This window comes from Tursiops truncatus, chromosome 1 (assembly GCF_011762595.2).
Source record: "Tursiops truncatus isolate mTurTru1 chromosome 1, mTurTru1.mat.Y, whole genome shotgun sequence".
Classification (NCBI taxonomy): Eukaryota; Metazoa; Chordata; class Mammalia; order Artiodactyla; family Delphinidae; genus Tursiops; species Tursiops truncatus.
The window spans coordinates 156943222-156960520 of record NC_047034.1 but is presented as its reverse complement, the minus strand read 5'-3'; the positions used below and the strand labels follow the sequence as shown (position 1 = coordinate 156960520).

The 17299-nt window shown below is 47.2% G+C and overlaps 1 protein-coding gene across 1 annotated transcript in view; it reads right to left on the bottom strand.

Annotated features, from left to right (window-relative positions):
* CSMD2 (CUB and Sushi multiple domains 2) overlaps nucleotides 1-17299 on the bottom strand; it is a 667758-nt gene that overhangs the window by 535207 nt on the left and 115252 nt on the right. The gene's annotated exons all lie outside the window — the stretch shown is intronic.

Sequence of the window (17299 nt, the reverse complement as noted above, 5' to 3'; positions counted from 1 at the left end):
TTGGCCAAGGTCAAGGACTGGGTCTTGCCCACCTGTGTTTTCCCCAGCTACTCCATCCCTCTACGGATAGATGGATGGATGGATACCTAGATGAACCAAAAAGCTAGGTTTTCCATAACCTTTACACTATTGGGGACATTTTCTCCCTTTACACTGTTTGGTACATTTTCTCCTGTTTGTGCTTGATCACACAGTGAGAAACCAAGAAATATACTGTGTCCCAAGAAGCCTCAGGCAGAAGCCAACCAGACCACGTGCTGCCTCGCAGCAGAGTCCGCGCTGTTGTCCAAGACAGCTGAGTGTGCAGCCCAGAAAAGAGAATACTCTCCTCTGCTCATGAAGGGGGGAGTCACTGAACACACAGCCTCCCAGACATATTTCCCGAGACAGGAAAGAAATCTCCCCACATCTCACCCTCCATCTGAGATGGACAGGGAAGCTTAGAAGAGTCACATGTGGTCCCAGAACAAGAAAGGGCCTTGGAGGAGGAAGCAGACTCTACCCCCTTCAGGCTATGGACGAGCATGGCTGTTATCTCACTGCGCTCACGGATGCATTCCATTTGACAGATGAGGAAACTGAGGCTCTGAGATATTGGAAAGCATTCCCCAGGTAACACAGTGAACGGCAGATTAACCCAAGAAGTATTTGGTTCCAAGATGCAAGCTCATTCTACTGTTCTGTCTGCTTCCTGCTTTCCCCCTGCCTCCAGAAGCAGGTGGACTAGCTAGGTGAAAGGCATGAGCGGACACCATGGGCACTGGGTCTAGGCTTACCCGTGCCTCAGGAAGTTTCATGCCTTCTCAAGCCCCCCACAGCTCTGGGATCAAACAGGGCTGACGCAGTTCCACAGGTGCTGGAATGTGGGTCAGGAGGGGGTTGTGGGATGGGGGTGCTGGCCAAGCGCCTGTGTCACTGCAGTCTCAGCATCAGTGGGACTTGATTGGCAGGGCCAAGAACAATACTAGAGATTAGAAAATGCTTTGGAATCAAAGTCAATCGAATTAATGGATGGCGAGTTGTTGATTTCAAGTAGCGGGTTACAGAATCGCGGAGCCATTCAATTAGCGACTCTTAGATTTGTCAAGAATTTTAGAAGGCATCTGGGAAAACAACCTATCCAATTCAGCCAGGCTGCTCACACCAAAAAAATCCTCATCAGGAAAAGAACATGGGTGCATGCATCTGGGGACCAGGGACTCAAGCTAGTGTGCAGGCCACCATCAGGACCTGTCTCTGAAGTTTCCTGTGCATCTCACCATTGATGGACCATTACATTGATGAAATCCAGTACATACACTAGTTTGAGAAGTAAGCTAACAGCATCTCTGGCAGATCTTGATCAATCAGACCCTTGCTTGATCACCTCCAGAGGTGGGGAACTCATTCCCTCACAAGGCAGCCTACTCCAATGTATGATAATTAAGGCTACATAAAATTTCTTCTTGATTATTGGCTGAAATTCACCTACCCCTAAGATCTATGCATTGGACATTGCTCGGCTCTTTGGAGCAATCCAGAAAAAAACATTTATTTGTCTTTCCTGTGGCCAATTCTCAAGTCACATCCAGGTCTTCTCTTTAATTTTTCTTTGTGGGATCATCACTACTTCTCTCATTCATTCCTCCCAAACACCTACTCTCTGCTGGGTCTTATGGGAGATACAGTCCCTGCTCCTCAAAAACACCTTCTTCTGATCATTGCCTTATTAAACCGGGAATCCCTACTTCTCTTCCTCCAGCCACGTGGTATTGGCCTCACCTCACTCACAGCCAGCTGAAACCTCTATGTAGTTTTCACATAAGCCAGGACTTCACTGCTGTTGATTTTGGTTTACTCTTTGATTTTGGATTTTCTCCTATTTGCTCTTTATCACACAATCGACACTAGAGCAGCCATAAGGAGGAACTTTTTAAAAAAATCACCCACAATCTCACTGCCCTCCCATATCAATTGTTTCCTTTTTTATTTCCATCTAGTCCCTGTCCGCATAAGACCTAGTTTCCATGGTTGTAATAAATATGGGGAAACAATTTTGCATTCTGCTTTTTTCACTGAAAAATAATATCATAAACATCTTTCCATATTGCTAAATAATGCTATTATAATTGTAAATGGCTGCATAAATCCATTAGGTAGATATACCATAATTTTCCTAGTCATTCCCCTATTGTTGGACATTTTTACAGTTTCCAGTTTTTCATCATTATAAATAATTCTGAAATCAACACTTTCATGCATATAACTTTCTTCTTCTGTTGAATTATTTCCATAGGATATAATCCCAGGAGGGGAATCACTGGGTCAAACGACATGAGTACTTTATGACTCTTGACACGTGTTATCAAATTGGATTCCCAAAGGACTAATTTCCATTGCCACCAGCAACGTGTGAGCATGCCCGTTTCTCTGCAAATACCCCAGCACTGTATCGTGTCCTCACAAGGCTTTTAGAGCTAATTGACTAGGGATAAAGTGTAGTTTCATTGTTTTAATTGACATTCCTTTCATTACTAGCAAGACAGAATAGCTTTCCTGTGTATTTACTTGCTGACTCCATTTCCTCTGATGTGAACTCCAGATAGCTTTCTTACCACTTCAGATGGGCCGATTACATAATATCGAGATTAACCCCTTCCTGCCATATTTGGCATAAAATTATACAACAGTCAATTGTGTTTCTTTCCCTTTTTAGATGTTTTTTATTGTACAGAACTTTTACATTTGAATATAGCCAGATTTACGCATCGTTTCCTTTTGTTAGAGCCTTTAAAGTACAAACCTTGGCATTGCTCTCTACTGTAGTGGAATATTTTATTTTGATCCAGTAGTCCCAGCTGTGTGAAACTATTTTATTCTTTTTTTCAGGCTGAACTTGAAATGCCTGGCTTCAAACCCACATTCTGCCTCTTAACTAGCTGTGTGACCTCAAGCAAGTTACTTAACCTCTCTGTGCCTCATCAGCAAAATGGGGATAATAATAGTGCCTACCTCATAGGATTGTTGTGAGGATTAAATGCTAAAATGCAAGGCAAATGATAGTCGGAAAAGGCCAATTTGGAATGTTCTGACGTGGACTTCCCTTTTCGCAGGCAATGGAGTCCTGTGCTTTTATTCTCAAGAGTGGTATGCACCTCAACACTGCCCCTTGAAAAACCCCACATTTCTGGATTACATCCGGCCACGTTCCTGGACTTGTCGTTATGTGTTTTAGAAGCTTGGACTTTGTTTCCTTCCTTGACTGAAGATTGGGTATTCTACCTGATTTGGGTCCAGCATCTGTTTCCAGCCGTTACTGAAGTTATCTGTGTTATTTGGACCACTCCTGGCTTTACAGACGGCTCCCTCCATTACTAGGTCACCTGAAGCTGAGCTGTTAGAAGTTTCCTGGAAGCTTGTACACTTTTAAGCAGTTCTTAATTTTCTCCTTTTTGGGAGAAGGGAGACTTGTAGCTGATATAATGACAGATTTTTGCTGGGTCACATCAGCTTAAACCTCAGAAATTCTGTTTTGTTTCTTGATTGCATCTAATTAGAGACTAAACATCATGTTTTCTTGGCCACTGAATTAGCCAAAACATTGATGAAGAAATCATTCAAGTACCCCTGGCTTAGAAATGTTTTCATATGCATTGTTGGAATGTATGCTAATTAACCACGCAATTGGGAAAGAAAATAATGTGGAATGTTTTGCTATTTCTAGTAGAGAGAAAATATCTATTTTTCCAAAGATAATCTTGTTATATAACCTAATTTATATTTTTTTTAAAGTTCAGTTCTATTTTTATCTTGTTTTTGCTATACAGTGTAGGTCGTGAGATCTGTGAAGCAAAATTATCCCTTTCACCTTGAATTCTTGAGTTTGCATCCATAATATTATATATTGAGGGGGACAGAAGTAGGAAGGGAAAAAGAAGTGGCACAGGACAAAGAAAAATATTTCCTCTTTTAACTTCTAAAGTAATTTTTAAAAAGAACTTGCAGAATCAATAATGTGTTTAAATTATTTTATTGTGGAACTTATGTGGAAGATAACTTTTGTTGTTTAAACTTTCAGGTAATAACTTCTTTGAAGTTATTTAGAAGTAACCTTTGGTACAGTTATTTTATCTAATAAATACTGACATGAATTATTTTTCAGACTAGTAAGTCTGTTACATAAGTATTAATCACCACCACTAATATTAAAGGGAATATTAAAGATCCAGAGGGCTTCCCTGGTGGCGCAGTGGTTGAGAGTCTGCCTGCTAATGCAGGGGACACGGGTTCAAGCCCTGGTCTGGGAGGATCCCGCATGCCGCGGAGCGACTAGGTCCGTGAGCCACAACTACTGAGCCTGCGCGTCTGGAGCCTGTGCTCCGCAACAAGAGAGGCCACCATAGTGAGAGGCCCGCGCGCCGCGATGAAGAGTGGCCCCCGCTTGCCACAACTAGAGAAAGCCCTCGCACAGAAACGAAGACCCAACACAGCCAAAAATTAATTAATTAATTAATAAACTCCTACCCCCAACATCTTCTTTAAAAAAAAAAAAGATCCAGAAAAAAAAAATGCAAGGCACTTGGGACTTCCTTGGTGGTGCAGTGGTTAAGAATCCGCCTGCCGGGCTTCCCTGGTGGCGCAGTGGTTGGGAGTCCGCCTGCCGATGCAGGGGACACGGGTTCGTGCCCCAGTCCGGGAAGATCCCACATGCCGTGGAGTGGCTGGGCTTGTGAGCCATGGCCGCTGAGCCTGCGCGTCCGGAGCCTGTGCTCCGCAACAGGAGAGGCCACAACAGTGAGAGGCCCCCTTACCGCAAAAAAAAAAAAAAAAAAAAAAAAAGAATCCGCCTGCCAATGCAGGGAACCCGGGTTCGAGCCCTGGTCCGGGAAGATCCCACATGCCACGGAGCAACTAAGTCCGTGTGCCACACTACTGAGCCTGCGCTCTAGAGCCCGCGAGCCACACCTACTGAGCCCGTGTGCCACAGCTACTGAAGCCTGCGTGCCTAGAGCCCGTGCTCTGTAACAAGAGAAGCCACCGCAATGAGAAGCCCGCGCACCACAACAAAGAGTAGTCCCCGCTAGCCGCAACTAGAGAAAGCCTGAGCGCAGCAACGAAGATCCAACGCAGCCAAAAATAAATAAGTAAAATAAGTAATTTTTTTTTAAAAATGCAAGGCACTTATAAGAGTACGTGGCACCTGGTAAGAGCTGAAGTGATGTTCGCTTTCACTGTCATCCTTGCAGTCCTCATTGTGCAATGCATTTGCCCTTCCTCCCTGCTCTGAATCCTCTGCAAAATTTCCAAGTGTGATCTCAAGGGCTTCATCCACATCACTTATCACCAGAGACCCCAGCACTCGAACATTCACCTCTTCATCGGGACTCTTAAGGTGAGCTTGTTCAGTGGGTTACACTCACATCACAAATGTCCGTAGAACAGAAAAGAATATCATAAATATTTTTGTTTAAGCCACTGGGCAAGCCAAGCTGCTCCACGTGTGGGGCATTCTTTCTGTTCCAGCAGCTTAGATACCCATCCACAGGGAATGTGGGCAGTGTGGTGTGAGCCTGGGCTAGCTCTCCCCTTGTCCTGGCACCCTCCCCAGTGCTGACAAAGGTCCAGGCACATTCTGTGCTGGACAACGGTCCCCGCCTGTGACTGGCTCCCTTGCTTCCAGTCTACCCCCCTTCCCCCCTCACCATCTCTAAAGCAGAAATCTCACTGCATCACCTCCCTGCCTAAGATCCTTTGGTGATGGGCGGGCTCTGTGAATAAAGCCCAGATGCCTTCCGGGGTCTCCCAGGCCCCGCATGAGCTGACCCCCGACCCACATCCAGCTCAGCTCCAGCTGTTCCAGCTGCCCCCACTTCTCGGACTTTACATTTCCATCCCTTGGGATTTCTTGAAGGTGCTCAAATACATACATTCTTTCTTTCTTCTGGCCTTTGATTTCGTTCATTCATTCGTTCACCAGCTATTTATCAAGCACCTAATATGGGTCAGAACCTGTTCTAGGAACTGAAGATTCAGCAGAGAACAACAGTAACAATGCAAAAGAGACAAAGGCCCTGATCCCAGGAAACTCACATTCTGATAGCGGAGACAGACGATAAGCAAATAGACAAATAATTGTATTATATGTCGGGGTGGGGGTGACAGGGAGTGATGGGTGGGGCGGCTGTGTCATACAGTGTCATCAGGAAAGGTCTCTTTGATATGGAACGTTTAAGCAGAGAACTGAACAACATGACAGGGAGAGCTATGCGGCCACCAGGGCGGAGCAGTACAGGCAAAGGGAACAGAATGTACGGAGGCCCTGAGGCTGGAACGTGCTTGGCTTGCCCGTTCCTCTGCCCCCCTCCACTTCACAAGACTAACTCCTGGTAATTTAATGCATTACCAAGGCCAGTCTGCATTACTCCTAAACTGTGGCTGGATAAAGGTCTTGAGGGAGGGGCAGGACATGAAGAGCTGGAAGGAAGGTTGAAAAGCAGGGAAGGCAAGCCATCACCCACAGGACAGGGTCTTGGGCAGCAACAAGGTCCTCAGCAAGGCCAGGCTGGGGATGGCCAGATCTGGGAGGTGCTCCAGGGTCAAGGGCTGGCCCCCCGCCTCTCCACGGCCCCTCCTTTCTCTGGGCTTGGAGAACTATATGTAACTTACGTGGGGGGGCAGCACCTAGTGGAAAGAGGTGGGCTTTGGAACCAAACCGATTTTCAAACTGTGCACGACCCTTAGGTGCTGCGTAACCTCAGGCAAGGTAACTAACCTCTCTGGGCCTCCACTTCCTTCTCTGTACAGCGGGGATTCTTGAGGCCTTGCTCACCAGGCGGGATGTCAGTGTCTGCAAAGCTCCCACTGCATTGCTGGACATGTCATGCGGTGAGCTGGTCCCTTTGTTTCCTTCACCTCTGACGCCCTGGGCTCAGGGATCCAGGGTGTGTATGAGGATACAGAACTGGGAAACAGTGCCCATCATTCAACAGGGTGGAAAGGGGAAGGGTAGAGGTGATCTGTCCACCACCAGATCTCCAAATCAGAACCCCAACGTCCTAAATGCTTTTCTCTCCTGCTGTTCCAATGAAATGGCAATGGGTTCAACCCTCAATTATCCACACTAATGAAGGAAAGGGCTGGAAAGAATAATCCAAAACAGTGGCTAATCACACCCAAATTATCGATTAATAGGAAGAGGTGGGATGGGAATATCCAGTCTGATACTTCTACTTGGAAGCTTTCTCTCCCTGCTGATGCTCAGCTCATGGGTTGGGAGATAACTTCCCCCAAGGAAGACATGGTAGAAGGACTTGTGTCCCCTGAACCTCCAGGGTGGGGGTCAGTGGACGAAGCTCTAATGGGGTCACCTGACCCAGGTCCACAGGAAGGAGACAGGTGAGTGTGTCCAGCTACAGTCATGGCCAGAGCAGTGGCCGAAGGCTGACTCTCCCATCTCCCATCCAAGTGGGAGAAATCACATTCAGGTCCCCACCCAGTGGTATTCCTGGTGCCTTGGGAGCTATTATAGGAGGGGCTGGCAGGGGTCCTGAGGGACCCCTATTTGGGTTCTATGGGCTCCCTGCCTGGGGCACAGATACGAGAGACAGAATCAAAACTGGGGCGTCTTGCTGCCTCCCCCGACAAGGTCGTTTATCAGTTGAGACCTGTGCTAACAGGTGTTAAATAGAGTTCAATGCAGAAAATTGAAAAGTAATGAGACTTGGAGCCGAGAGAACGAATTAAGAGGTGATCACACGTCCAGCGAGAGCCACCACCTGAATGATGAAAAGGAGAAGCCCTGACAGTCAGAGAGCCCTGGGTTGGAGAAGAGGTCAGAGCGATAAGCCCACCCCAAACAAGGTGAGGGGTGGTCACGAGCAATTAAGCAGTTACCACACCTCGTCAGTTCTAGGGAGCACATTTTTCCATATTTTAATATCTCTGAAATTGGGATGTATCTTAAAATCGACGGCATGTCACACTTTAATCGGCAGCATTTTTTTTTTTTCTTAGTGGTACATCCAATAAAGCTGCATCTTTAACTGAGGACATCTTGGATTCAATGGAATATGGTCCCAGGTACCTTGAGCAAATGTCTTTCCATTACACTGGGTGAAATGATCCCTTATCCACTCACTTATTCAATCATTATTTACTGAGCATCTACCATGCGTCAGATCCTGGGCTAGGCGCAGCTGTGAACAGTCTGCTTTCTGAGTGTTTATTCCACACTAGGCAGCGTTAGGAACCCTTGACACGTGTTACCTCATTTGTTCCCGGTGATAATCCCACAGAACAGGGATTATTATTATTATTGTCCCTGTGACAGCTGAGGTCAGAGGAGGTTAAGTGACCTGCTCAAAGTCCCACACTGGCTACTAACTAGCCGAGCTGAGAGTCGATTTTTCCTCCAGACCCTGAGCTTTCGTCTTGGTTCTCTCCACTGTCTGGGAGCACATACCGGAGGAGAGAAGGCGAACAAGGAACAGGAGATACACGAGGGACGCATGTAATTGGAGGAGATGCCTGGGGAACTAAGAGGGAAAGTAAAGGGAGTATTGGGCACCAGGGGCAGCCTCTGGATTTGGTTTAAGCAGAGATTGGAAGGAAACAAAGAGGCAGAGAAGAGTGGCCAGGTGGGGGAGGAAGGTTCAGAAGAAGGGACTCAGCGTGTCTGAAGGATGGGTGGGGAGACAGAGTGTGGCGTATCTGAAGACCAGACAAAGGCCAGTGTGGCTGGAGGAGGAAGCGGGTGGAGGTGAGGCTGATGCCCAGTTTTGACGGCCAGGTGAGGAGTTTGTACTCCATCTGGGAAGTAATTAGAGGGTTTGGTTTTTTTTATAAATTTATTTATGTATTTATTTTTGGCTGCGTTGGGTCTTCGTTGCTGCCCGCAGGCTTTCTCTAGTTGTAGCGAGCGGGGGCTGCCCTTCGTTGCAGTAAGTGGGCTTCTCATTGCGGTGGCTTCTCTTGTTGCAGAGCACGGGCTCTAGGCGTGTGGGCTCAGTAGCTGTGGCTCGCAGGCTCTAGAGCACAGGCTCAGAGGCATGTGGGGATCTTCCCAGACCAGGGCTTGAACCCATGTCCCCTGCATTAGCAGGCGACTCTTAACCACTGCGCCACCAGGGAAGCTCCAATTAGAGGGTTTTAAGTGAAAGCACCCCAAGATCCTTGCACCCTGCCTCTAATGACTCACAGTGGGTGACTGTGGTTAAAACCCAGCCTCTACTCCATGCACTAAGGCAAAGGCTCACAGGGCTGTGTCCCCTCGGGGTGGCCACTTGTGCTAATTTGCACAAAAGCCCTATATGGACTAGCAAAGATCCAGGTCAGGAGGGGCAAGCACTGGCTAGTATTGCAGTGTCCCTACTGTGTACCAAGCCCTGGACTAAGGTACCTCAGTGACAGAAGAATCAAAAAATAGGTGACATTCCTTGCTCTTGGAGACCCACAAGCCTTGACCAAAGATTTTGTCATAGGAAAGAATTTTTTTTTTCATTCATACAAAACACACCTATTATAAAAGCTTCCTTTGACTGAGTGCCTACTATGTGTCAAAGGTCATGCTAGGTGCTTTCTGTACCTTACCACTAATGCTCGCTCCCCCCTTGAAAGGAAGAGATGATGATCCCATGTCCCAGAGGAGGGAGCTGAGAGGCTCAGTGCCTTGTTCACGGTCACACAGTGAGGACATGGCAGGGCTCAAACTTGATCTCCAGACACCCAGCCAGGCATGAGAGTAATTTTCTCCACGTGGTCGAGGAATGGGTGCTTCCTGACCAGAGACTCTGTACCAGGCACTTCCCAGCCACTAACTCTTCAGCCCTCATTACAAACCACTGAGCTGGGTGCTGCAGTTCCTCTTTTGCGCAAAATCAGCTCGGGGAGGTCGGGAGATGTGAAAGGTGTCATAGCTAGCCAGCGCTGAACCCACCTCTTCCTGGACCCCACTCCTCTGCTCCTACGCACTCCTCTCCAACAATTTTAGGTCTAAGAGCTCCTTGAAGCTGGAAGCCACTTATAATTCATTCATATGCCTCAAAGTCTACCTAGGGACCTGGAGTAGAGCAGGTGTGCAGTAAATATTTGTTGAGTGAATGAATGAATGAACAGGGCCAGAGAAGTAAAGCAGATGTACCCCTTACCCCCAGGTCATCCAGCCACCTGAAAATGCTCCTTTGCCTTCACCCTGTCTTCTGACACCCTGAGGTGAGGAGGGTCAGGGCACTAGAATTTGCTATGATATCATCTTCAAGCTATGTTAATATTCTTCCCCAAAGGGGGAAAATATCACTATGCATGATGAACTGTTTGTGGGATTATTGAGGACGTGATATGAAGTTCATCCTGATTCCCCACTTATGGAGAAGTGCTGCCCAGTTTGTCTCAAATGTCACATCTCTGTGTATTAATTTGCTACTCCACTGTACTGATTAAAAGGAATGTTCTCCAACTCCCAAGGCAGAGCCCTCGGAAATGCAGCAGGTTGATTCAGGAAGCACACACCATCCCTTCCCAGGCAGAGGAAATGGACATTCATCACCTCCCCCCTCCCCCAAAGGGGGCCTCGCCAGGCCTGCCATTCTGGCCTGAGTGGCCTGAATGGTGCAAATTGCATATTCAGTGTATATATGTATATGGTCAAAAAGCTTCCATTAGTCCAATTTTGAGATGTCTGCAGAATGTCCCTGAATTGGGGAACTCTTTCAAATTGAGGAAATTGTCTGAGAGGCCGGGAGAGGGAAATCAGCAGGTCTAATTACAGGAGGGAAAAAAACCAGAGGCGTCCATTTCTGGACCTCCATTTCCCTGCATGACATGATCACCTCTACCCTACTTCCCCCTCCAAAGGCCAGGAAAGTTCTGTCCCAAGCCTGCCTCTCCTGATAGAATGACAACAGGGAGCTCCATCTCTGTCCATCTGTCCCTCGCAGATGTGTCTGTCTGACGCTGTTCCACCATGCTCTGGTGCAGCGGCAGAGGTGACATTACTGACCTTGCACTGGGAGCAAAAACTCACCAAGATGTGGCACTGAATTGAGCTCTTCCTCCCCCGTTCTGTTCCCTTTGGGAGGGCAGGTGGGTAGGGGTAGAGGAGGAAATCATGATGGTGAGGATGGGACTTGGTTGAAACATCAGGCACTGCACCCAGTAGGCTCTCAATTATATCAGCTCAATGAATGAAAGAATCTCTACCACCCACTTAATGTGTGATCCCTGACTCTCTGGGCTCAGCTTTTCAGGTGGACTAGTGGTTCATGGGTGGGCTTCAGGGCATCTGAATTACATGAAAAACAACATGGAAAAGTGTTTGTGTGTGTGTGTGTGTGTGTGCGTGCGTGTGTGTGTGCGTGCACATGTGTGTGTGTGTGTGTGTGTGTATGTCTGGAGATAGTCACAGCTTTCAAGTCCATGACCCCCAAAGTCTAAGGTCTGCTGGACGTGTCACTAGCACCATTAGCCCTAAAGCCAACATCTCTGATACAAAGAGAAGAGGACATGAAAAGACTGAATTCCCGGCATTGGCCTCGTCAGCTCCAACCCACCAGGGGACACGGCCCACGACCTCATCCCCATGTGGTGGGCAGTCTCTCCAGCAGTGCTGGAGCTCACGAATATGGAGACACCTCTGCTCCTTCCCCACAGATGTTATGGTCTGTTTGTAAGCCCAGACATACCACGAACAACTGGGTTGAGAATTTTAAGCAGACTCAGGAGCCAGCGGGCTGGGGTGGGGATGGGATTGTGACCTATGGAGTAGACATATCTATTCTTCCATCTCCTGAAATAATCCCAGTCTGGTGAGGTTAGGAGGAGGGTGACTTCACTCATTAGCTGACATTTATCAAGCACTGACAGTCTGCCAGTCCCTCATGTGACTTGTGTGTTCTCTCCTTAATCTTCACAACTCTATGAAGTATTATTCTTACCCTGATTTTACAGATGCAAAGGCCAGAGCTCAGAGAAATGAAGTAACTTGCCCAAGGTCACACAGCAAGTGAGTGGCAAAGATGGGATTTGATTCCAGATCCGTTGGAACCCAGAACCTGGGGTCTTAATCATTGTACTGTGCAGCCTCTCCCCTTGTGGTGATGAGGGAGTTTGCAAAAATAAGCATTCCTCATGCTTCTAAATTCCACGTGGGGATAATAAGTGATTTTGATTTTTAAGGAAGCCTCTTATATTTTTGAGAGTGAGAACACAAGGTGACAGTTAGATTTAACTAAACAGAAATACCTGTTTTTAGATGTAGATGATTAAATAGATCTAATAGACTGAGACCCAGCAGTCAGAGATGGGCTCTCTTGCACGAAAGTGTCAGAGTGACTGCTCAGGATTGATGCGGCTAAAATGCAAAAGGTGCAGCCAGGATTAGGCATTAAAACCTGCAGAGACTCTTCTCTAGTTGATGTTTCTGATCTGCTTACAACTCTTGTTTACCTGCTGATCAACCTGTCAGAGACAGAAACAACCCATACAATCTCTGAGAGTCATGGGTGGAGAAGGCGTGAAGCCCAAGGGCTTGGGTGGGAGAAACAACGTCTAAACACAGCAAGGCTAGAAACATCAGGGAGAGACACAGTGCGGGGGCTGGGGAAGTAACAGGCTTCCACACATTGAAAGACAGACAGAAGGACACAGCGAATGTTGGAGAATCAGAGACAGGGCCACTGAAACCAAGACAAACATAGCTGAATTCCAGAGGGATTTAAAAGTGAAATGGAAAAATAAAATGCTAAAAGAATGAGAGGAATATCTAAATGACCAGCTGATCTTGGCATGGAAAAGGCCTTTCTAAGCATAACACCAAAGGTAGATTATCAAAGAAAAATTAATATTAAAAAATTTGTGACATTAAAATTACTGCACATCAAAAGGAAACTCGTAATATTCATAGCGTTAATATGCAAAATCACTTACAAAAGGGATAAGAAAAAAATACTAACACCCCAAAAGAAAAGTAGGCAGAGACAGGGACAGGCAACTTACAAAATGATCTACTAAAGGCCAGAAAGTGGTGACAGGTCCTCAACCTTCCTGATCATCAGAGAGATGCAAATTATAACCACAAATGAGATTTCATCTCACCCATTTTAATCAATGAAACTGACTTAAGACTCCCCAACGCGCAATGTAGGTAAAGGAGGGGAATGGGCCCTCTTACACCCTGCTGGTAGAGGTGTGCCCCACTAGAATCTGCCTAAAGACACCGTGGAATTATGTAATAAAATGAAAAATTGACACACTCTTTGACCCAGCAATTGCACTTCCAAGAATTCTAAGATAATTAGATGAGGGTTAAAGCTGTATGTACAGGGATGTCCTTCACTTAAATGTCCCCATGACTGGTTAAATAATTGTGGTAGAGGCAAACCACAGTGGCTCCCTCACTGATATTCCTCAGGAAGAACAAAGACGGGCTGCTTTTATTAACACAGAAAAACGTCAGCCTCGTCAACCAGACTACAGAATTACACACACAGTGTAACCCCAAGTGCCCATGGATCTGCGTCTCTCTGCAGGTGTGTGGGCGTTCAGAGAGCTGTCAAGTGGACACTCACTGGAAGGGCAGAGGTGAGCCTAGATCCTCTGTAGTGCGTGGGCAGCCCGAGCTGGGCAGAGCAGGACAGGGGCGGATCTGGGCATCCGGAAAAGGAGGAGGAAGAGTGAGTGGGGTCAGAGCTCCTGGGGATTCAGTGCTGGGAATGAGGATGCCAGCTGTAGCCAATAAAAATACAGGACGCGCCATTAAATTTGAATTTCAGACAAACAACAGGCAATTTTCTTTTAGTAAAAGTATGTCCCATGAAATATTTGGGCTATACTTACACTAAAGTTTTTTTCAAATTTTAAAGAATTGGAATAATTTAAAAATCAAATTAACTGGGCACCCTAGATTTTATCTGGCAACCCTAGCTGAGAGGCTGTGGACATACCTCTTATTGATTCCCTGAGATGACCCAAGTCATCCGGGAGGGGCGCTGAAGCCAAGGCAGGCTTCCTGTGTCCACCCTGCCTCTGACTTATTTCCAATCTACCTGCCCATGAGAGGGAGTCACCAGTCTCTACCTTCCTCCAGGAGTTCTGCAGGGTGTGCATTGCAGGAGAAGAGTACAGTCTTTAGAGCCAGAAAAGTCACGTTAAAACTCCTGGCCATCAAGTAGCCTTAATGCTGAACACAAAACTCCTGGGTTCCAGCTCTAGCATCTATCAGATGGAGACAGCAACGTCTGTCCACCAGGCTGTCTCGGGGATTAAATGAGATAATGTATGTAGAGTGCCTGGCGTACAGTCAGTGCTTAATACAAGTTGATGCCCTTCTCTCCTGTCCACGGCCGCAGCCCACACGCTTGCCCCCAGGGATTACAAATCACGCATCCTCTGTCATCTCGGGCTTTGACGATTGGCCTTTTTGATCTTTTCCGTGACGCGGTAGCAGCTCTGAGCTGACACCCTTCATCTGACTTCACCTTTCTCCACAATCCCTAGCAGCAGTCCAGTTCCTTATCTGCACTCTTCACTCTCCCAAGGAGGGTGGAGGAGGAGGAGACTCCCTTTGATAGCAGACTTTCAGGGACGTCAGCCAAGGGGAGCTACCAAGAGCGGGACCCTGACGGCATTGAGAAACAGGTCCTGTGACACCCAGAAGGCTGGACGCGAGGAGGCTGTCCTGACTAGGGTCAGCCCCGGCTGATGCGGGGCTGGGGGGAGGGGAGTTCTCTAGAGCCTGTCTGTCTGCTTGCTGTCCAGCCCCAGTGACTAAGGTGGGTTCTGCAATGGAGGGAGTGGCTGAGAGCCAAATCTTTATGGTCCTTTTGACCACCGGATCGCCCCTTCCCCCCAACAGAGGGCCCAGAGAGTTTGAAAAACTCTGCCCAAGGTCACCCAGCTACTCAGTTATAGGCCCAAGAGACTAGTATTTATCAGTAAATCCCTAAATGTGGGCTCATCCTGTGTCTTGTTGAGAAGTGCAGTGAGAGAGAGGGCCCAGGACCGCTGCGGATGTCGTCTATCACGTGGTTCATCCGCAGCAGTGGCTGCAGCTGCTGATTCCCTCCACCTGCCCTCCTTGCCCCTCCGCTGTGGGTGTCCCAAAAGTCAGTGCGACTCACACTTTTCCAGATGCACAAATTGCCCCGTGGTCCAGTCCTGAGCCAGATCGTCAGGGTTTGGTGACAGCCCCAGCCTTGGCTTCCCCGCACCTGCCTCTCCTGTGAGCCATTCTGCCAGGCAGCACAAAGAGCCACGAAGACCACGGAGCTGGCGGAAACCCTGCCCAGGTGACTACAGAGAGTCACTCAGCTATAGCAACCTGTTTGCACCATGCAGGGCCTGCCTGGGCCTTGCCTGGAGCCTTTCCCTTCTCAGTGCCGATGACTTAGAGACCTGACACCATGAAGTGGCTGACGGAGGGCGGGCCCTGCCTTCTGTCCCGTTGGTCCTTCTCCTGTTGGGGCTGCCACCCCCGGGCCAGGCAGCGGGGAGGAGGGACCCACTGGCCTCCACTTTATCTTAATGACTCGTGACCTCATGTGAATCGCAGCCCCTTCGTGAATCTGATGGAAGCCCGAGCTCAGCCCTGTCTAGAAGGATTTTCTGCAGTGACGAAATGTTCTCTGTCTGTGCTGCCCAGTATGGTAGCCACAAGCCACAGGTGGCTACTGAACACTTGATAGAGGCTGGTGCAAGTGAGAAATGAAATTTTAGATTTGACTGAGTTTTTATTCATATAAATATAAATAGTGGCATGTGGTTAAAGGCTAGTGTTATTGGATAGCACAGCTCTAGACCGGGGGTCATCAAACTTTTTCTGTAAAAGGCCAGATAGTAAGTAGTTTCGATTTTGCAGGCCGTGTGGTCTCTGTGGCAATAACTCAACTCTGAATTTGTAGTGCATGTAAAGAGTCATAGACAATGTCAGCAAATGGGCTTGGCTGTGTTCTAATAAAACTTTATTTATAAAAACAAGCCAGGAACTGGATTTGGCCAGGTGGGCCATAGTTTATTGATCCCTGATCTAGACCCTTTCAAGAAAAAAATACATATACCCTTATACATTCAGAATGTGGTTTCTAATTACAAGGCGTTTGCAGACCTTTGATGCCCTACTGTAGACCTCCCCATGGATTCCAGGCTAGAACCTCTGATTTTATAAGGCTCCATGAATGTACCTTCAGCTCTGCTCTGCCTGATGGAGAAGCACTTGGCATTGTTTCCCAGAGCAGGCAACGTGGTCAGGGATCAACAGGACACTTTTTTCCTAAAACCTCCTAAGAGTCCAGGCCTCAGACAACTATCCACAAAGACTGCTAAATGAGGACACCATTAGGGCCCAGCTGGGTCCCACTGTGTGTCAGCCCCTCCTGGGATCTCTGCAGCCACCAACTCTAGTGTCAACGACTCATTCCCCCCACCATCCCCAAACACAGCCAGTCCCCCCAAGGCCCACATATGGTGGAAGAAGCTTCTGAAGAGGCCTCTCTTACTTAATCAAGAGGTTGTAGCTCAGACTCAAAGAGACTTAGTTTGGGTTCAGAGCCAAAGGCTGAGGACAGAACCAGGATGACCAAGATCACAGGCTTGCTTTTGGGAGGAACTGATTGTTTTTTCCAAAGAAATTGGGTTATCCCAGGAGACTTCACTTTAAAGACAAATAGGTCTTTTCAGAAGCCCTCAGTTAAAGCAATCCGGAGTTATGTCAGAAGCCCCCAGTTAAAGGCATGTGAAACTTTCTCTGGAGCCTTCTTGGTACCTTTAGTTAAAAATAACTGAGACCTTCTCAGGAACTCGCAATCGCTTACGTTAAAGCACCAAACACCCCTTACCAACAGGCGTGAATTTTGCCGAGGGAGTTAGGATCTGCCCTCTTTCTGTGGTATCCTCCTAGCCAAGACAAAGGTGGTATCTATTTGTATATTGCTATAGCTCCATTCAAGAAAGCATCACTTATTCTTTAAGTTCTTAGAGGCAAGAGGAAGAAAGCTTTCAAATAACTGGCATGCTTTACTAGGGTGTTATGTCATTATTGTTATTAATTATCATTAACAGTCTTAAAATACGCCTATGAATGATCTCAACACAAAATAGCAGTGTGGGTCTTAGCCAAGAGCAGCATAATTACCTATTAATGAGATGTAAATTTCCCAGGAAAATGACAGCGATCTAGACGTACCACCTTCTGAACTAACATAATAAAGTTAATAATAATAATAGTGTATAATCTGAAGATATTAGTGTTAATTTGAATGCTAACACCATATTTAAACAGGCTGAGAGAAGCGGCAATTATTTGCGTAACTCAAACCAAGAAACCCTAATC